At 44.2% G+C, this 23,042-nt stretch overlaps 2 pseudogenes; one reads left to right on the top strand and one right to left on the bottom strand.

The window, feature by feature from the left end:
* The first annotated feature begins 5,359 nt into the window (after window positions 1-5,359).
* On the top strand, window positions 5,360-6,188 carry LOC140214143 (uncharacterized; annotated as a pseudogene).
* A 3,895-nt stretch (window positions 6,189-10,083) lies between these two features.
* On the bottom strand, window positions 10,084-21,475 carry LOC140214174 (uncharacterized; annotated as a pseudogene).
* Between the last annotated feature and the right edge of the window lie 1,567 nt (window positions 21,476-23,042).

Raw genomic sequence — 23,042 nt, 5'->3', positions numbered from 1 at the left:
ACGAAACCGCATGCATGGGGCACAGGGAATCCGAAACACTTATTTACGATTTGTATGGCGAAGCACCCCGTGAGTATGTGCCAAACTGAAAAGAAATCAACATCAACACTTGGTGGCAGCAATGATGGTGACAAAAAATAAACACCGAGGATAGAGTTCTGGTACATGCACAATCAGTGGAAACATGCGAACATGTGAACACATGCAACGTGCGAACAAATGATCTTAGCTGAGGGTGATATGTTAGTAGGACGCGTGATACGTTGCGCTCTCATCAGATGCTCGGCATCTCCGTAGAACCGCGGTAGACATGCCGACAGGTAGATGTTTATCGTACCGTCGTCTCGTGTGGAGCTAGAGTATCGAATGGAATAGTGATGAAGTAAGCGATTAGACTTTTGGAGCCTTCCTTATCGCCAATGTGCCGCCGACGATGATGCTCTGAAGCTGTCGTGGAAATAAACGCAATTGTCCGGCTAGGTGCCGCCTCTATACTCTAGCTCCACACGAGACGACGGTACGATAAACATCTACCTGTCGGCATGTTTACCGCGGTTCTACGGAGATGCCGAGCATCTGATGAGAGCGCAACGTATCACGCGTCCTACTAACATATCACCCTCAGCTAAAATCATTTGTTCGCACGTTGCATGTGTTCACATGTTCGCATGTTTCCACTGATTGTGCATGTACCAGAACTCTATCCTATAGTTGGAGCCGGGTACAAAGCAATGCCTTATCTCAATAATAGCAATGAAATGTTGCTTATACTTTCTCCACAAAGGAAGATGGGAATAAGCGCTGACTGATTTCACTTTTTTTTTGTTGCTCTGTCGACGGATAGCAAGTAGCAAGGCGGAATTCGTTTCGAGGTGGCCGGTCTGGGTTATTACATGAGAAGATCAAAATCGTAGCTACTTGCCGTGGTAGTGAGCGGCATGGGACGCGTATGCGTAGTTTACCTAACGTATCGCGTATTCCGGTAAGCCATTACGTATCACGAGAAGCTAAAAATTTCTAATGAAGTTTAGTATCGGGTATGTGTGCGTCACGGCAAAATTAGGCAAAAGCGCGTAGGCGTTGGTGCAACGTCAGCATGAGGCACAAACCTCAGTGGCAGCCTTTATTTGATCGGAGTAGTTTAGCGTTGATTAGGTTGTACAGACGCACACATTCGTATCAACGAAATAAACAAACTGCTCGTGAAGGCGTTACAAGTACATGAAAGCAAAATATACTTACGGCCCATGTTATGAGCCGGTGATTTCAAGTTGCACGTTATTTTACTCGGGAAACATGGCTAGACAACATAGAGCATTTCCGACTATACATGCACATAGCGTTTCTAGTCGTTTCCTACGTGCAGCCTCTGCACATAGTGAAAGTGGGTAGCATAGCACTTTGTAGACAAATTGGTGCATAGTTAGTTCTGGCGCAAAGTAGAAGTCACTAGAAAAATGACAGAAAATATGGCAATATTAATTTTGACCTCGTTCTGTCTGCTTTTTTTATTTATAACTTCATTTGTGCCATATTAAGCCGGAAGAAAAAAGTAAAGCCAGTTCCACGCACTGAAAGCTGTCAAAACAGAGAAGCTGGTGGCCGTTCTATCAAGTACGAACTCGTGTTCAGCGCAATTTTGTAGAAAGTATTTTGTCTCGTTGTCGTCGTATCGCTAAATCCGAGCTTCGCTTTCGTTGGGTTTTGGGCTATAGTATTGCTAGACCCGAAGAAACGACCGAAGGTGCGGTAGGTTTGCCATATCTGTGTGTGCCATTTTCACCTTTTCCACTGCCCGCACAAGCTCGGTGTTGGTCAGGTAGCCGACCCGGTAGACGTTCCGACTCTCTTCAATTCCCGTCACGCGAGAGAGGCTACCAAAGTGTTCAACTTGTGAACTTCCTCGTTTGAGTAGAAGAGCCTAATTGCGGCGGTTGCAACGAGCAGAGCTTCCTCGGCGGTGTCGAGCACGGCAATCTCCTACGTAAGCAACGCTCTTCCGTTTCAGATCTTTGTGAAAATGGTAGGCTTGCGCTTCCCGTTCTCGATCCTCGGCGGTAGCTGATTCCCTCCGCTGGCGCTTTGCGCGACCGCGGCGCCGCCGCTCTCGTGCGAGCTCCCGCTGCCACTCACGCCCAACGGGATCCATGAGGCGAAAGGGCGTGCGCCGGCAAAACACCTGCTCCTCTCTCCTCCCCCTGCCCCGGTGCGCGCTTTGATTACAGATGCAGGTAGTATCCGGATAATGGCTATTTCACATGAACACAGTTCCACAAATATATTATACTCTGAGTTTAAAAAGTGCGAACTTCAATGTCATAGAACGCAATCGCATATATGTTGACATTTTATGTCGAAGGCGGTTTTATTTCTGTAAGTGAAAAATATTTTTTTTTCGTTTCAACTTATAGCTGAAATATCAGTGAAACGAGAACAGTAGTCTGAGCAGCATGACAGTGGTCCATGTACGTATACGGACAGGACACAGATTGTTACAGGGACATTGCGTAAAGGAAAAAAATTCAATGCGTTCCGTACACCTGCGGTGCTGACCCGAATTCCTAGCTTTCCATCGTCGTCCTTGTTTTTCCCAGTCAAGCATATTTTTCTTCGCCTTTATTCCGTAACAATATAGTGACGGTGAAGAACCTAGTAGAAAACACTGCGAGTCACGAACTAATTCTTTATGGAGCCAACTTGTGACACGTTAAACTCAAAGCAGAACATGAAGAACATGTTACACACAAAGCACAAGAACAGCGACGAGCACAAGCAGCGATTGTCGATAATCTGATCTGCGGGTCAAGCCCGTCGGCTTTTATGTGATATTGGTGGAACATTCCAGCGTAATCGCTCGTGCTTGCATACGTCCCAAAAAATAGAATACTTTTCGCGTCACGCATACAATCTCATTTGACAAGGTTCGGCGAGAGCATACACAAGAAATAGAATCAACGAAAACATTCGAGTAAATTCCAAATCGGGATTGTGCCTGTTTCACTGATGGATAACTTCAAGTGGTTAGCAGGTGAAATGTCGTCACGGGAAAAATGATAAATAAGTACGCATGCTAATATTATACCGCATGACACAACACAGTTTAATTATAGAGACATATTGGGCAAGTTGGTGCGACATCTTAGTTGTTATATACGAACGTTGGCCAAAGGCGGATAGACCCATAGTGAACGCTTAGGCTCTAGAAACAACGCTTGCACCGAAGATGCACACAAGGGCCAGGGGTCACAATATAGTAAAAAATCGGGAGGATTCTGCTGGAACATGAAGACCAGCGTGGACCATCGCCCGGACTCATACCTCTCCATTCATGTGGTGGATGGGACCACGAAATCATGAAATCTGTGCTGCCACAAGTGCAGCAAATAATAGAGCACGTGTCTTAATGAGTGACAAAGAAAATAGAAGAAAGACCAACATCTCTGGAATTAAGAATCAAGATTGTCCCAGATTCTCGTTGCCCTAACAAATTCTTTTAATGCATGGGCCAATTCTTCCATCCCCCTGCGAAGTTTTCATTCATTTTCATACTTGTAACAAAACGTAGTGCAAAAACAATGACCGATGATTATAATCATCGGTCATTTTTTCCTATTAGCCCCGAGAACGAACACTGGCGTCGCGGCAATTGCAGCGATGTGACGTCACGGCAAGGACTTGCCTGCTACGCCGCCGACGATCTCCTAGATCTGCACCGCCCGCGCCCGCTTTTGTGCGACACGATGGCGACTTACTGCTCTGTTCCGCAATGTAAATCTCGCGAGGACGATGGTGTAAGTTTTCACTTCTATCCGAAGTCGACGAAGCTTAAGAAAGTTTGGTTAACTAAGCTTCGAATGGGCAAGCTGCCGTCAAAACACGCCGTCGTCTGCAGCAAGCACTTCAGAGAAGAGGATTTTGTACATACCGTATACAAGACGCTAGGTAAGGCCGTTTCGGGTGTACTTTTCGGTTTTTTGCATACAGTCAACGTGTCTGTCTCTTTATTACCAGGTTACAAGTACCGAAAGTTGTCGCCAGAAGCAGTTCCGTCCGTCAACCTGCCTGTACGTCCACACGATGCGAGGCGGCCGCTTGTGCGAGCGGCGATAAGACGGCTTAAGTGTATCGATATTGATTCTATGTGCTGTTAGCAATAACAAGTCGTTTACACATATATGTGGATGCCAGAAATAACCGAAAATGATCTGTGATAGCCAGAATAGGCGAAATACGCTGTCGCTTGCTCCGGCGTTGCTCGGTGTAGGAGCGAGCTGGGTAACACATTGACTCACGGCGGAACTCCTATCGCCCGCGTTTGATTATGCAGGAGCAATGTTGATCGCACATTTTTACCCGCACGAGCGCTTCCTCCGCTGTTTAATTCACTGTAGCAATGAGTCATTACTGTATACGTATTAAAACAGCTCCGCAGCTATCTTAAACGTGTGCCACATTGGGCACTTTCTACCGCGATCCAGCCTGATCGGAATCGAAATTATCGATCGCGATTGGCCCCTCGCGCAAGCTACCAAAAGGAGTCAATCGTGATCGATAATTTCGATCCCGATTGGCCTCAATCGCGGCCGGAAGTGGCATTAATGTTATCTATTAATAAAATGTCCAGAAAAGCTTGGATTTCAATTTCGGGGGAAAGAGGCATTCCCATACGCTCTTACCAGCTGCCACAGAGATCTTCCATTTGCACTGATGCTGGAAAAAAATACCAAGAAGGCGCAGAGGAGAGCTGGAGCAGCGCGATGTTGGAACTTGATGCACCACTGGCCGAAGAGAGAGAACCAGTAGAGCGCGATGGTATGTTTATCCCCTAAGTAATACTAAATTTGATGTGCCAAATTTGTGTTGCATTTGGGCACCCAGGTCTTTAACTATGCTGTATAATACTTTGCTCTTTTTAGTTGGTTTCATTTTATTTTAGATTTCCATTCTCCAGAAGCTCTGGCTGCGAGTCCAGGTGATTGCACTCCAATATCTGAAGGTATCCAGCAAGCAGTGCAGCACTTTTACTGCTGTTCGTAATACTAAATAATACTTGAGACTGCTTTAATTTATGTTATTGTTACGCTCAATTTGTCCCTTCTTTTTTTCAGAGATAAGTGCCGAGGCTGAGGAGCTGTCTAAAGAAATTGGAATTCAGGTCCACACTAGAAACAACCTCTTTGCAAGAGAACAGCTTATCACAATTGCAAAAGTGCCCGATGAGCATGGTCTTGTTGTCCTCACAGGCATAGGCTCTTTCGAGTTGTTCTACAACATAACAGAACTTTACACAGAAATGCGGTTGCGTCAAGTACCGCGAAGCTTATCCTTAAGTGATGATGATGCTGTGCTCCTCACATACATGAAGCTCTATCATGACTTAACATTTTCTCTGTTGGTGGTGTTGTTTAGTGTCCACCGTACAACTGTGTCGAACATTTTCAAGGATCCAATTGTAATTCTAGCAAGCATTCTTGAGCATGCAATTTTCTGACCAACGAAGACGGCAGTTGTGAACTGTCTCACAATGTATTTCGAAGAATACAAAGACACGAGGATGGTGCTAGACTGCATTGAAATGGAAATTGAGCGCCCAAAAGATCTAGTGTCAAGGCTCCTCACATACAGCCACCATAAGCTCACGTACACTGCAAAGGTCCTGGTGAGTGAGACACCAGGAGGCTTAATTAGCTATGTAAGTCCGGTATATGGAGGGAAAGCATCTGACCCATACATCACAAAGGAGTGCAGAGTTTTTGACAAGTGTATTCCCCATGTTGACAGTGTGATGGTAGATAAAGGCTTCCTAATCGATGAACTTTGCAAAGAAAAAAACATCAAAATGATCAGACCTCCATTCCTCATAGAAAAACAGCTCACTGCAGAGGAAGCTAGGAGATACCAATCCATAGCAAGCGCCCGAGTACATGTGGAGAGGGCCATTCAAAGGATGAAACTGTACCGCATATTTAAAAATTGGTTTGATCTCGACTTTGTGCCATACATTGACAGCATATTCAAAATAATTGCTGGAACTGTGAATCTCTCAAGGCCATTGTTGAGTAACAAGTTCCTTTTCAACTGATAATGTCGGTGCGCGTATTTATCAGGTTAACTCTCTCGGAAGTAATTCTGCAGTGATTACTGGCTCTTACCAGTTAGCTTTGTGAGCTGCCAGGCAAAGCGTGATATTTAACAAATGTGATGAACGAATTGTCTAAAAATAAAGAAATCTATCCAAGGAGCCACTCAAAATCTGAAGTTTTCGTCAATGTGCACACTTACACTAAAGGACAGTCTGAGTGGAAGGAAAATTTCTGGCTGTAACAAGTGTGGTGGTCCTCAAACACCAAAAATGCACAAAGTACTATCAGCAGTGTCCGTAGTTCTAGTTTGTATGATTTAGAGCACTAAAAAAAAAGCATTTCTTTTTTAAGAGAGCCATTCTGCACAAGTTTTGTGGAGACTAGTTATTTAGGCTTATAAAGGCACAGACGGAAATGTCTGTCATACTGTATTGTTGTTGTAGCAGTACATATGCACAGATAAGTACCAAAAGTGACCAGCTTTCAGGTTGTTAATTGAATTTTGCACAGTAAGTACTACTGCTAGCTTGGAAATATTTTTATTCCCTGCCAAGAAGACGAAAGGAAGAGCAGGACCAATAACATGCGCTGTCAAACCTGTAAAAAAGACCTTGGGCAGTTACATTAATGGCAAAAAGCAGCACACTTGTTCACGTAAAAAAGACTGCATGGTATGGCACATTCTGGTAGCAACCTCTCCTTATGTTTTGGAGATACAATAATGCAGTGATCTTGTCAACAAAATGTGCAACGAGCTTGCAGAATGTGTACAAGAAGGTACTATACCGTAAACACCATCTAACATGGACTGCCTTTCAGCCTTTGCTTCGTGGCATACTTTTCGATGTGCGAACACCTAATTTTTGTAGCTACTATAAAGCTGCTTCAGCAGCTGAAGGCCTTTAATTGCAGTACTCATGGTGTATGCTTTGAAAAATAATATGCATGCAAGAATATTACTTTTACCTTTTCCAATTGCTACCTTTTAACTAGTTTTATTTCAAAACTGCCCACAACTAATAGGTTAGTAAAGCAAACTGGAAGAACAGGTTTTGTGCTTCTTGTCAAGAAGCACCACTTTTAGTTTTCCTGAGCACCAGAAATGCATGACTCTTGCATTTATTTCAATAATTCCAATCTCAATTTGTACATTTTATGAGGAATGCAATGCGTAAAACAGTGTGCCTGCATTCCTCACTGTTGTTTTGTTTCATAATGCAGTTACATCACTACATATCACAGTGATGCTTGTCTGCATATCTTTGTTTTAGTATAACAGTTGGACAAAATAGGCGGCAATACATCAGAAGTAGAAAATGTAGTGCTCCTGAAAACTGCATTCTTTCTCTACCACAATAACAGAAACCCTATATGTCACAGGAAACAAACGGCCCGAGTGCCAGAAGCAAGCCAAGCAATTGCCAAAGCAGAAAGGAACTGTTCATGGAAACTGTTTGTCTGGTGTCATTCTGATATAATCTCTTACACTACCACAGTGGTGTTAAAGTGTGCAGCTAACTAAAAATTTAACTGGGTGAGGCACTTGTTTGTCTTCACAACACAGTAATGCCAGTTAATGCCAATTAGAAAACAAACAACAGCCAGAAATAAAACGAGTAAGACTACATATGCCTGCTGTACTGTGACACAGTTGTCTGGCTGCCCTAATATTAGTATTACAGTAACAACCAAATATACCACAAGCATAACCACATGAGCAGCAGACAAACAATGAGAACATCTTTGTACCATGGTGCCTTTGCAATTATCATCCTTGTATCAATGGAAGCCCATGCGAGTTAACACGAAATGCAAATACAAGCATGATTCGATACCCACGTAGAAAGCTGGGCATGGAACATAAACCACAAGTGACTACTGTCATTCCTTGGGATGAGTTTCTGATAACACCGTTATAGCATTCTAACATCACAATTGCTTCACAAAACACAGTCAGCCAAAAATTTAAATACATGAGGCACTTGTTTGCCTTCACAACACAGTCGTGCTAGTTGCCATACCATCTATATCACAAAACAAACACCAACCGAAAATGAAAAAAAAATTATAACTACAGACGCCTACTGTAATGAGCAGCAGTTGTCTGGATACCATAGTATCACAATGTCAGCCAAATATCCCACCAACATGACCACGTAAGCAGTAGACAAAAAAATGAAAGCATCTTGAAAGCATCTTTGCACTTATCATTGTATCATTAGAAGCCCATGTGAGTTAACGCGAAAGGTACATACAAGCATAATCAGATACCCACATCGAAAGCTAGGCATGGACTATAAACCACAAGTGACTGCTGTCATTCCCTGGGATGACTGTCTGATATCACAGTCACAATGTCACAATTGATATCACAGTCTCATGTCACAATTGCTTCATAAAACACAAGTCAGCCAAAAATAATGGCATGAGGCACTTGTTCATCTTCACAACACAGTCGTTGTAGTTGCCATACCACCTATATCACAAAACAAACACCAGCCGAAAACGAAAAAAATATTGAAAATTACAGACGCCTACTGTAGGCTTGCCTCATAATCAGAAAGTGGTTTTGGCACGTAAAACTCCATTTTTTACGCCTGCTGTAATGATCATCAATTGTCTGGCTACCATAGTATCAAAGTATCAGCCAAATATCCCACAGGCATGACCACATAAGCAGTGGACAAAAAAAAAATGAGAGAATCTAAGACGGTGCCTTTGCACTTATCAGTGTATCAATGGAAGCCCATGTGAATTTACACAAACCTGCCGTGGTTGCTCAGTGGCTATGGTGTTGGGCTGCTGAGCGCGAGGCCACGGGATCGAATCCCGGCCACGGCGGCCGCATTTAGATGGGGGCGAAATGCGAAAACACCCGTGTACTTAGATTTGGGTGCACGTTAAAGATCCCCAGGTGGTCGAAATTTCCGGAGTCCTCCACTACTGCGTGCCTCATAATCAGAATGATTTTGGCACGTTAAACCCCATAATTTTTTAATTTACACAAAATGCAAATACAAGCATGATTGGATACCCTTGTAGAAAGCTGGGCATGGAACTTAAACCACAAATGACTACTGTTATTCCCCAGGATGAGTTTCTGATGTCACAATTATATTTACGATATCACAGTCGCATCGCATAATGCAGTGACCCAAAAATTAAATGCATAGAATGTCACATAGACAAATGCATTGCCCGTGATTTCTAGTCTGTCATTCGAGTGTCTGTTGTGGTTCGGGGTTGCATCATAAATTGCTCAAGCAACTGCACGACTCAGCTGTTTACAAAAAAATGTGTTTTAATAGTGACATAATGCTAATTTTTTGTGTGCTACAGCATGTTACCATGTTTGCATTTTCTTGCTCACTGTACAGAGGGGTCCACTGTTAAAGGAAACACTATAGTGCACAGCATGTCCAGATTTTCCTTTCTAGAAGCAGTACAATCACCCAGATTTGGAGCAGATAACTTGTAGTTGTTAGCTCTCACCCCTTTCGACACACCTGTGCAGTGAACTAAGATTGCTTCCACAGCCACATGCAGCTAGGTTTCCAGCCAAGCAAGGGCCACACATTTCATTGTTACGTTTAACAGTGGACTGCACTGAACATCAGTAAAAGCATTCAAACTGCAGATGTTTCCAAACTTTCTAGGAGTGGTTTCTCTAATTGCACATACAATTTTTTTATGTATTGAGTTGACTTGGCAATGGCATTCTGTTGCTGAACATGAAGTCGCAGGTTCATTTCTCGGTTCTGTTCCTACTGAGAGAGCAAAAAAATACGCAAAATGCTTATATACCAAGCGTTAGTCACGTTGTAGCAAACCTAATACTGATGTAAAACGTCCCCCGACATCATCCCTAATAAGCCTTTTGTTACGTTGGAATGCTAATTAAGACCTCATATATCAGTCATTTTGTGCCTTAAAAAGGGAGGCTGTAGTTTGGTTATGTGCAATGCATAAAAAATTGCATGTGCAACTGAAACAAGGAAGTTCATGTAGAAAGAACATGTGGCAGCATGTACTGCTCAAAGAAATAGGAAGATCTTTCAACCACATCGCTGAAATATGCCTCATCAAATAGCACTGGAATGCAAATATTATCTTCTTCATTGACAAACACAAACAAATCTGCAATGCTGAACTGCCGTGATGCCCATTTGTACCTGCACTTGGCAGAAATATGTGGTTGCACGCTTTAGGTTCTGAGTCAAAGCCTTTTCTTTATTTTTCTCCATATTGTCTTCCAAGAATTTTTTCATGCTTTCAGGGCATTTGATTTCCAGTACCCGCTCAGGACAACAGTTGCACTTCACTAATCCATCTGGACTTGCACCCATGTAAGGACGGCCTTCCATAATGAAAAGTCGACACTGCCTCACAACCAAATTCTCATGAGTGGCGCGCTGGCTTTGATAGCATTTTCTTGCACTGCCTTCGAGTGCACTGCCACGACACATTGTTGCTGTACGGACATTATTCTGCCGCATCACTTTTTTTAGCAAGGGTCTCAAATCATGCGGACCCATCTTTGTCCTCAACGTCTTTACACGGGTAAATATGCTGTAGGCAATAGAAGCTATGATCATGCCTACCCTGTGGCGCAACCAGAGACTAGATTTTGCCTGATCTCGTGTTAACTTTTCAATCATTAGAATGTCTTCGTGACTCTTGCTTTCCTGCAAGTGTTCAAGTAGCTCTTCTGTTGTCACTTCACCACTGATGCCAAGAAAACTTCTTAACTCCTTCAAAGAACCAATGAGTGTTAAGTCTCTGGGTGCTGGCTCAGAAGTGGAACATTCTGGTTCTATGGTTGACTCCAACATGGCTTCTTTTGCTGAAATACATTTTTCCAGAAATAATGCGCAATTAACATTCACTGTAGCATGGAGAAAATTGGTATGCACAAGAAATATGATGAAGCAGATAAAATCTTTTTTGTCTTGGATGCGAAGTACACAGATGCTTGGATAATTAATTGCTGTGGTAGTCATGACACCTACGTTTGAACAGTGGACACTGTTTAAAGGTTTCAAAGCAACATATCCTTAGCAGCAAATGTTTGTAGATGGAGAAATGCCTTGAAGACATGTTGGAGTCTATTCAAAAGAGTCGCAAGGTTTGGTGCAATAAACATTACATTTTGCTACATCTAGCTGCCTTTGAAGGATATTGGAAGGCATGAGCCTTACTTACACCTCCCGCAGCCTCAGATGTGTGATTAAAAATATGCTTATTATTTTTCAGCCTTAGCTAAACTCAGTGAACTGCCTAAAGCTTCACATAAATACAGCTGGCACATCTTAAAACTGGTTATTTGCTACTGTGGTTATTGATGACGTGCTTCTCTTTCAAATAATTATGTTGCAACCACAACGAAACGCTGCACACTGCCTGACTAAGCAATATGTTGCAGTGCAGCTCATTAGGCGTGTCATCGACTACATTGCAAATACTCAATATAAAAAATACGTGCGAAATTAAATTTTTGCAGTATTGGGACATGTTTGCACACAGCATTACTGCCACTTGATAAGAAGATTATGCTGAGGGGCCAAGCAGCTGCTGCTGGCCAGTTCTTTATGAGACTCAGATTCAAAAAGCCAAACCAAATTTGAATGCATACCTAATTCAGTACCTTTGTTTAAGTGCATTTTTGCTGCAGATTGATAGCTGACATTCTCGAGAAGTCTTTCAAGTATGTTGCCTTCCAGCTGGGAAGTCTTTTTGATTTTTGCCTGGAAGATGTAGCAGCAACAGAAGCACCAATGTTATGTTCTAGATGAAAACTTTTTAGTTGTGAACACGGCACTCATTCGATAGTTGAGCATTTATCATTAAGGTTTGTGCATTCATTTTCCCACCTCTCAAACTTAATAAGCAACCAAAAAATTCATATTTTCGCGTAGTCAAAGAGTGCTACATCCTACTTCTGTTTAGAATGAGAGATGTCAAGCATTCACCTAAGGTGTGCATATTGTTAACTATACTCAACAGCTAGCACTAATGACTTCATTCGTACTGTGTGCCTATGACAAAGGCATCTGTAAATAGCATTTGCAGTACATAGTTTACAGTAAAGCTAGTGCGTTTGTTGAAGTCATGAAACTGTTCTTGCAGCTTAAGAAAATGCAAACTACAAGAGCATTTTCACCAAACCAACATTGAAAGTAGAAATTTTGAGCTGCCCTTCATTTCAGCATTGGACTTGCTGTTTTCCCTCTCATTCCTCTCAGTTTTAAAAGAATAATACATATACAAACCTTCTTTGCACACGGAAGGTCGACTACAGCTCTTGGCTCATACTTTTGTTTAACACGATCTTTGTGCTCCTTGCCCCACTTCTGTGGCTGGTCAGTTGGCGAGAGCTTGTCGAAAGTCCTGGCAGCATTAATATGCAGCAGTACAGCTACAATGTGTTTACATTTGTATTTTCTGTAAAATAAAAATGGTTAGGATATATCAATTCCAAAGATATTAAGCCTCACAAATTGGTCTTAGTCTTTAAGCATAATATTTCTCGATAAATAATGCCTAATCATACATTCAATAAACTTGTTACCATGCATTAGAACAATGACTGATGTGAAGTTTCAGTCTGAAGGAATAACTTTTCTGCCAAGACTAATGCTCCTTGCAGCCTACAACAGGTGACGTTTTAGTAAAAAGAGACACTTCAAAAACAGCTTCGCTGCAAAAAAAGGAAAGTTACTAGTTTAAATGGAACAGGAATGCATTTAAAAACATTTTTATATAGGCAGTTTTCACCACATATACAAAAGGAAATTGGTGCTAGGCAAATATTTCTGCTGAATGGATGTGACTCGAATACTGCTTGGCTTGAATTCTGCAATTGGAACATGTGCCCCAAAGTTAATAATGATGAAGAAAATTAGCGAATCATTGACGTTACCTAACCAAGTTGCAATTCATCGTGCAAGTAATGCGCACCTTTCCAATAATACAGTTGATCTGACAGAATAGCGCTATCTGTCATGGAAGACATTAAACAGATTTGTTTACAATAAAAAAATCACTTAGGATATCTAAATTTCAAACAAAACAATGCCAATCACACAGTGCAACATGTGCTTTCGGATGTCAAATGGAAACTTAAACCATTAGGGACCGGTTTCTTTTTTTCTTGCTATCTTAAAATAAATCTAATATATTAACTTACCTTTATACTAACAATTCATATCCAAGAAATTATTACTCTTGCCTAATTAGTTTTTGAAATATAGCCCGTGACCATATGGTCACGGGCTATATTTCACTCCGCGAAATAAGCGAAGTGAAAAACGTTTTTTTCAAGCCATGAAACGTCACAAAAAACATACATAGCGAACAGTCGAGCACTTATTTAGTGTGATATGGTTTAAATCATGGAATACACATGCCGACGTCATACATTGTACGTTTTGTGGGCACCGCGCTGTTGCAATTATCTCATGCACACTTCCACCCCTTGCCATTAGGTATTGGTGCAACAAAGTGGGCCACTTGATCATATCGTGTACCAGTCAGGACATCGCCAGTCTTTGGGATTCTGCGTTGACCAGGTCCTCTAGGCTTATTGTCCCATCGCATCAGGTAGCTTTGTGCAATTTGCCTGCGGAACTCCACCTGCGTGACGTTGAACCCTGTGCTACGAATTAGCGTCCAAGTGTTGCTGATAGATACATCACATAGTCAAGTGAAAATCGGCCACCACCATTTTTTGCCACTGATTGCAATCCTTTACGCGCCTACATTTGCATCCATCTTGTCCGTACCTCCCATAAAACTTGTACTGAGCAACAGTGATTGGACACGCCACCTTGATTCGCTTCTTCTGAACACGAGAGTACCTGTGTGCAGATGACATTTGCTCTACGCCGTGAATGGTGCTTCCGATCGATACTACAGAATTGTCCATCCAGCGGACAACAATTATCCCATTGTCACTCAGCACGGGCTCTTCGTGCCGTGAGGTTGGCGCTTGACGAATTCTGGTCGAGTGATAGGGCATTCTTTGGGAACACGGTTCTGCTTCACTGTGTCCGTGCCCTCGTAGCCCTGTGCCTTGAGATGCCTGAGTAGCTGCATGCTTGTGAATAAATTATCAAAATAGAAATAGGAAGGAAGGTCGTGCGTCTCAGCTGCGAGTTCATCCACCATTTGAAGAAGTGGCGCCGCTGCTTTTCCGAAGTCCTTTTCATATTTTTCAGAAGTTCCGGGATCCCCTGCTTGCCTTGATACACTTTGAAGCTTACAAGCTATCAGTTCTTCGCATTTAGGCAACATACTTTATGCCCGAAGCGGATAGGCTTTCCGCGCATGAACTGTTTACAGCCATGACGACCATAATGCTCAATCATACTTTCGTCATAGCTCAGGTGACGCATAGGTTGAAAGTGCTCCAGAAACCTTGCTTTCAATAGTGCCATCAATGGACGCAACTTTGCCAACTTGTCACTAAGTGTTAGGCTTGCATTTCACTCAGTGAAAGAATCGCATTATCTGTACGAAGCGATTTCTTCGCATTGCATTGTAGGCCATCGTGTTGCGCATATCCGTGCCGCTGTCCCAATAGCACTTGTTATCTGGCAACGGTTCTAGTCAGACAAAACAAGCACTCCAAGAAAACTTGTCTTAATTCTTCTTTGGTAACCCCCGGATCGGGCATATTCGAAATAACGCATACTTCTTGTTTGTTCGACTAGCAGCTCTACGACGGCTTCGTCAAAAAAGAGCTTGAACAACTCAACAGGTGAAAAGTCCCTGTAAGCAGCAAAGTTTGGGTCGTGAAATATGCCAAGGCTTTTCTGGAGATCACCCTTCGTCCACTTAGAAGCAGTGGATAATTTCGCAGGAATGGCCGCATCAACTACAGCAGAAGAAACCTCTGATGTTTCGTCACTTTGCCCGCTGGGGTCGTTGTGGTCCAACTTGCATCCACCAATGCGGCGTCCGTCAGTGAAAGCAGTTTCAGCGCCGGCTCATAGCTGCCGCCCGCTTAGATTGTCAATGAGCCCGTCTGAGTCTTCATCGGCCGAGTCTTCATCCGAATAGGTGCTATCCTCTGGCGGCTCGATATAAATCACTGACACGTCGTCATCTTCCTCTTCGAGTATCTTCGCTATTTCTTCCAACAACTACCTATTCAGACAATAAAATAACAAATACCCACTGGGGGAATGCTCCAGCAGCCGTGCAAGAGATGAGAATGCAGTTTAGAAAAAAATAAAAAGTTAGGTATCCTAAAGGCCCAGCGTGACCATATGGCAACGCACAAGATAACGTACTCATTCATGGATAAATCAAACATTATTCTTTCACTAATGCTCATCAAAGGTCACATATTCAAAGAGCAATATGGAGGTAACGATATCCGACTATTGCTTAAACAAGTAGTGAAAGAAAAACCTTAACCCTTGGAACGATGCATCGCGACATTACTCGCAGAGCAACACTTATTCCCGCCTTTGCAAGGGGCTCCCACAAAACAACTGACAGCTCCTGACACTTGGTATCCATAAAGAGAACTCTAATCTGTCAATCGACGTGTCAAAGGCGATTTTGGTGCCGTTTTGTTAATCTTAATTAATTGAAATCCACTGTGCAGACTAACGTGACCATATGGTCACGCTGGTTTTTAATGAGTTAACGTCGTATCGATGCCTAGAACTGGATCCCGCTCACCACTGCACTCGTGAGAGCGAACTTTACGCGCGGTAGTTTGCATGCACTCGGGCGTGGAAGTACGAAGTAGCCGGCGTCACACGTTCTCTGGAGAAGACTGAGAAGGGATCACGTCGGCACAGGCAGACAGCGCAGGGAAGTGGAGCAAGGAAAACGCGTTGGCGTGTGTCAGACCTGAATGTTTGGGAGGCCAACAGCTGTCGGAGGGACCCAGTTGAACGCACGAGGGGATCTCTAAACGACACGTCCTTCGCTCCCGTCGCACTGCGTACGAACAGGAGTCTGCGGGAGCTCGCCTGACATCTCTATCTCGAGCACAAGCCTTCGACTGACGCAGCCAAGCCGGCTTCGTAGAACGCCAAACTGAACTCGCAGCGCGGACGCTATTGTTCTCGTATGCCCAATGATTTGTGCTCTCGTATTTATTCCTTACCGTGTTTGAAAACATGTTCGTGTGCCGTGACTGTTGGCCTTCCTTCCTTCCTAAAAGGCGACGATGACTCCAACCAATACGCCTGCTCATCCTAGAAACAAATCATAACATACATACAAAGAACCAGAGCAGAACACTACGGGATGTCACCTGCACCACTTTTTCGTCAGTTTCACATTTGCTAATAATCGCCAGACACCTACCACACTAAACGTGACCCCTGACATTTGGTTATCGTGGACTGGAAAATCTTCGGTCATTACTCGTGAACTATGTTGAAATTCTGACGAAACGTATTTAACAAAGATTTCGACTTCACCTGCGTAAGCATCCATATCTTGATCGCAATCCTGCAGAGGGGGAACAGAGTTGGCGTCCTTTTATTAGACTTAATGTACTTACAAATTCTATGGGCTCCTCGTCTAACTTATTAGGTTCAGTGCTTGAAGTTAAATTTCATATATATTGGCTGCGCCAATTGATAATGCTACTTTCTTGTTTGGAACTGCCGATATACTTTCCGATTCTTCCGCAGCAAGGAATGCAGCTGACAGTCAAACGATAGCCTTTCTTTTGGACGTTTGGACGACACAGCTCGTATAGGAACAAACTCATCTCGCATTTAAAAGAACTTTATAAAATATATTACGTAACTGGCTCAGTGCTGAAGTCATCTGCAAGTGTATAGAAACTAGGAAAATACGATTTGAATGCTAAATTCAGTGCAGTATAGTCAGCCTTGTTGTATAGCTATACGTTTCTAGTAAGCATTTTAAAGCGATAGCTCTACTGCTCCAAGGACAAACACAGAAAACGCATGGTTCCGTAAATCTGACCTTCAATCTCAGCCAAGGTCAAACTTGGACTTAGCCTGCCTAATGCATTGTGGAGTGAAAACGAACAGCGACTCAACGTCAGTCTTTCGTGTCGCCACTGCCAGAGGCACTGGCTGCATCAAAGTTCACTGCGCGCTCGCGCCAAGAGCGCCGACGGCGCTGAGAAGCGTCTGTGTGTTTTCCGTTAATCCCATCTCCCGCGGCATCGGCGGGCGACACCTGCAAACATACTGGCACGCTTATCACGCCAGCCTCCTGAGATGCCTTCAGTGCAACATTAAACCATGCAATCGCTTTCAATGCTTCGCCTTCAGGTAGAACTGACAATTTTTGCAACCTCTACATGTGAAACAGTAATGTCAGCTAAGATGACATTGTGACTACTCACACCAGGTAGCACATCCAGCTTGGATACAATGCTCGGTGTGTCCGACAAAAATATATTAAGCATGATACTTGTGCCGTCAGTACCGTGTCTATCGTATGCTATCGTATTCATTGCTTCGCCCTTATGACGAAACTGGGATGTTTTCCCTCCTGCTGCACTCACTCAGTCGCTGCTGCCGCAAAACTACATATGCGCGAAAATGCTACAAAGTCTTATAATCTAAATTTGCTGCAAGATAAATCTGATGTAGCGGCACGGAAGTAGGCTTGCAGTGTGTAGTGTGGGCGTAGTTTACTCTTGCTCTGGCTTGCAGTGTACATGGGCGTAGTGTGTACTCTTACAGATGAGCCTTATGACACCGGCCTTTTCTGTTTCCTACATGTATCGTTTGTTTCAGAAGTTGCTACCGCAGGTGCTTCTATTGGCGGTGAGTATAGGGAACATCGTAATAGTTACATACGTCACGACATACAGCGCTGTCTTGTGGTAACGCCGGACAGCACTAATTTCATGAATGAAAATTGCGGGCAGCCTTGCTTTTTATCATGCGGACATTGGTGTGAATAGCAAGAATTTCTAGACTGCACGAAGCAAATGGCTGTACATTTTGTGACGCAAGCGGCTTGCATGCCCAATAATCCTGACTGCTTGATTTTGGCTGGTGACTTAGCACAGAGCCTGCCTTTGAAGACACCAGTGGCATGGTGGATGAATATGTTTCAGGTAAGAACTGGAGACTTCCTGCTAAATAAGTTCAAATTTTACGTTTTCCGAAAAAACTTGTCTTGTTCATTTTTACATGCATATTGCATGTAAATATGAAAAGGATAAGTAAGTAATAACAAGTAACAAGTGGGCAAATATCGCAGGTATGATCATGTATGATATTATGCTAGAAGACAGCAGCATTGCGTGAACGAAATTTCGCCTACAGTTCTTCCACACTTGCTAGCTACGGTCATAATACTAATGAAGGCAGAAGAAGGTAATGGAGTGTTTACCGTCACTTTGTATATTCATCCTATCTCATTCTCTGAATCGCATCACCTGTTTAATGCGTTGCATATTGCAATCACTCAGTTCAGCCCTTCGGCGCGGCCGGGCAGCCACCATTGGGGGTATGAGCCACCATAGTGGCTCATACCCATACACTAGAGTTTTATGCGTTGCATATTGCAATCACTCAGTTCAGCCCTTGGGCGCGGCCGGGCAGCCACCATTGACCTTTAGCGCAACCACGTGACGTGACGTCACGACAGCCGGAGGAAAAGCTGGGCCCCAACACAATATACAACGCATTCTTGGCTTAACCAAACTAAGCCTGGCCATTTTTTGGAATGAGGCTTCAGTTAAATGCGAACAATATTTATCACAAGTACTATAATCAGGTGTCTGGAAAGTGCTTTATTTTCTATCCTCGATTTCATTCCGCCGATAGCTATTACCAAATAATTTACTAAAATGACTTCTGCCTGCAAATATAGTTCATTAAATAATTTTCCGGTGTACTTTCATCGAGCTGTAAGCGTACTGCTACCTATCATTCAGGTATTTAGGAGGTTGAACGCTATAAGTGGCCAACTCACTGATAATTATTTTTCGCAGGCCTGGGTTCCACTCATTAACGGAACCATATTCAGCTGCGCCGTCATGCTATGAAAAGAAGCGCCTCGCCACTTGTCATTCTTAAGCATGTTCATGTCCACAGTGCATTGGGCCTGAGAATTAAGATGCTATTACAATATAAAGGGTGCCTATTCGCTGTCAGGAGAATATTCTTAACACAAAGTTTCACAGTTATGTCAGCATTGGTTATGTGATCGAAGCCAGGCAATGAGGACGAACTGCTGGCAAAATTTTCAAATGACTTCGCGGGCAGAGTGACTGCTCCCTATAATATATTAGCCACACTGTTTTGGTCAGCGTGCTGCATTTTTCTTTTGAAACAAATTACCTGCATAGCCAAATAAGATATTGTCAAACCCACAAATTTCAGCCTATACCCATGGACACTTCCTTATTTTATCATATTATGGAAATGATATCCATGCCAAGCTTGGATTATCGACATCATCTTGACTTATGCAAGCAGTTGAGTTGCTGCACGTGAGAAAAAGAAAGCATTGCGTAGCTAATAGGAATTAGTCTGGTACCAAAAATTGTTTGTATTCATGTCTTCATTATATAAGTTGGGCTGTTCATTTGATACATCACGTAAACACAAATTGTTAATAAAGGGAAAATCAGACATCCACCCGTTAGTAGCAATTGCTACAAAGGAAACCCATACGCGTTCCTCGACAGAAAAGCCTCAGAGTTGAACAAAAATTTGTCCTGCTCAGGGACTCGAAGGCCGGACCACCGCCTTTCCGGTGCAGCCGCTTTACTATCTCAGCAAACCAGGCGGCTAGCAGATGGCAGTGCGAAGTCGAATTTGTCGACAACACGAAGCAAAGGCAAGTGTTTGATGTAGTAGTTCTGCGGAAACCCGCAAGGTGGAGAGAAGTAATTAATAAACGTCAAACACTTGCCTTTGCTTCGTGTTGTCGACAAATTCGACTTCGCTCTGCCATCTGCTAGCCGCCTGGTTAGCTCAGATGGTAGAACGGCTGCCCCGGAAAGGCGGTGGTCCCGGGTTCGAGTCCCGGACCAGGAATAATTTTTCTTCAACTATGAGGCTTTGTTTCCGAGGAAACCGTATGGGTTTCCTTTGTAGCAACTGCTACGAACGGGTGGACTGATTTTCCCTTCATTAATTACTACTCTCCACATTGCAGGTTTCCGCAGAACTACTATGTCAAACACTTGCCTTTGCTTTGTGTTGTCGACACAGTCGACTTCGCCCTGCCATCTGCTAGCCGCCTGGTTTGCTCAGATGGTAAAGCGGCTGGCCCGGAAAGGCGGCGGTCCTGGGTTCGAATCCCGGACCAGGAATAATTTTTCTTCAACTATGAGGCTTTGTTTTCGAGGAACACGTATGGATTTCATTTGTAGCAACGGCTACGAACCGGTGGACTGATTTTCCCTTCATTAATTCTACTCTCCACATTGCAGGTTTCCGCAGAACTACTATGTCAAACACTTGCCTTTGCTTCGTGTTGTCGACACATTCGACTTCGCCCTGCCATCTGCTAGCTGCCTGGTTTGCTCAGATGGTAGAGCGGCTGGCCCGGAGTGGCGGTGGTCCCGGGTTCAAGTCCCGGGCCAGAACGAATTTTTCTTCAACTCTGAGGCTGTTCTTTCGAGGAACCTGTATGGGTTTCCTTTCTAGCAACTGCTAAGAAAGGGTGGATGTCTGATTTTCCCTTTATTAATTACTTTTTTCCACCTTGCGGATTTCTGCAGAACTACTACGTCAAACACAAATTGTATGTGTACCTTGCCTTTATATGCATGTGTCTGTGAAGAAAACAGCACAACTCCTAATATGCCAACTACCTAATGCTCCAAGCAGAGCCCATCAAAGGTGTGCTATGCGGTATTCAGCTGATCTTCAATATTGTATCATGCGGTGCAACTACCTAATTCTACTTAAATTGAGGACGACGCAACCAACTATGGAAAGAAGGATGGTGGGTGTAACGTTAAGGGAAAAGAAAAGAGCAGATTGGGTGAGGGAACAAACGCAAGTTAATGACATCTTAGTTGAAATCAAGAAAAAGAAATGGGCATGGGCAGGACATGTAATGAGGAGGGAAGATAACCGATGGTCATTAAGGGTTACGGACTGAATTCCAAGGGAAGGGAAGCGTAGCCGGGGGCGGCAGGAAGTTAGGTGGGCGGATGAGATTAAGAAGTTTGCAGGGACGACATGGTCACAATTAGTACATGACCGGGGTTGTTGGAGAAGTATGGGAGAGGCCTTTGCCCTGCAGCAGGCGTAACCAGGATGATCCCAGCAGAACATGCGCGTATAAAAGAAAGCACGTCACTTGGAGCAACATAAACGGAGGACGGCTGTGTACCTTCACCTGTCTTTGGGAACTTTGACAGGCATCTCCAGGTCAATAGGGAGTAGCTCAGCCCGGAGAAACAGAGGGACCATACTCTTATACTCTTACACTACATGAATGAGTAGAGATCGACAAAACACTGCGGAGGAGCGGCAGCTCCAAACCCCATCATGTGGCCGACAAGAAAGACGATGTTGGCGGGTGGTGACACGAGCGGCCGGACGAAGAAATAAAAGGACAAACCAAACAGTGGTGGGCACGAAACCACGGGTACGCAGAACGAGCAGAGCGAAGGGGATGAGCTGGATAGATAGATAGAATAAACTGTATTTTCCAACGGATAAGGTGATCTACCCACCCCCCGACACACAGGTCAGGGGGCGAGGGCCGCCGCTTCAGGTGCAGGCAGGGAGGTCTTGGGTCCCAGCAGCCTCCTCAGCCGGTTGGACGAGCCGAGCTGGAGCTCTGGGTCCGAGCTGCGCAGCAGGGGAATGTTCGGAGAAGAGATCGCTCTGAGACGGGGGTTTGAAGATCGCTGGTTCGGGTTTGGCCCACGTATGGGTAGTGCTTAACGCCTGCTTCACCTCCACCGCGGGTCGGCCCCGCATTGCACTATCTTCGAGATTGGCCCACGTATGGGGAGTGCGCAACGCCGGTTCACCTCCGTCGCGGGTAGGCCCGGCGCTGCACTATATTCGGGATCGGCGCACGTATGGGGGAAGAATACAACCTGCATAGCGTTTGGACGTGCCTTGTGTGGGTTCCGTCGTTTTTCGTTTCTGTGTGGGGCCTTCGGATACATAATATAGGAGCACTGCAAGACTGAGGCGAAGAAAGAGGAAGTGGGGTGTGTGCGCGTTGGCTCGGGGTACTCTGCGCCGGCTGGGCCTTGCGTTTGGCTTCCTCCTGGACCTCGTTTCATCCTGTAAATAAACATATTTCGTAACATATCTGTCGGATGCGCGGGGTAAATCCGGGACGATCCTGGACGTCTCAGCTATACCAACTGTCCGACGGAGTAGACGCTTGGCTGATTTACGACCACAAGCACCGGAGATGGCTGATTCTGGAGAAGTCAGTGTCACCCCGCCTGCGGCAAACCAGACAGAAATACGCAGGGAAGGCTGGCTACTGGACACCGCTGCGAGACCCACCCACCTTTTCGGGGAAGGCAAAGGAAGACGTCGACGACTGGCTGGAAGACTACAAAAGAGTAAGTCGCCACCACCATTGGAGCACTACGAAGCAATTCGATAACTTGTACTTTTTCTCGCTGGAAGCGCAGCTCTGGTTTGACAACCACGAGAACGTTCTGACAAGCTGGGATAATTTTGTGGAAGAATTCACCAAGTGATTCGCGGACCCGATCTCTAAGAAAAGGAAGGCTGAGCAGACGCTTTCCCAATGAGCTCAGTTGCCTGGCGAAACTTGTACAACGTACATAGAGGCTGTCTTGAAATTAGGTGGAATCGTCAAGCGCCACCATGACACACGAAGACAAAGTAGGACATCTGCTTAAAAGAATCGTTGAAGAATTTGATCATTTTCATATAACGAAGGAAGATCTTAGTGCTCCGTCTAATTCTAAGAAACACTGCCAGGCATTTGAATCACCGAAATTGAGGACAGGACCAAAGTTCGGACGCTTGGACAATGTCA

The sequence above is a fragment of the Dermacentor andersoni genome, chromosome 11 (genome assembly GCF_023375885.2).
Source record: "Dermacentor andersoni chromosome 11, qqDerAnde1_hic_scaffold, whole genome shotgun sequence".
In the NCBI taxonomy this organism is placed as follows: Eukaryota; Metazoa; Arthropoda; class Arachnida; order Ixodida; family Ixodidae; genus Dermacentor; species Dermacentor andersoni.
The sequence above is the reverse complement of the archived record's forward strand: the minus strand, read 5'-3'. Positions and strand labels throughout refer to the sequence as shown.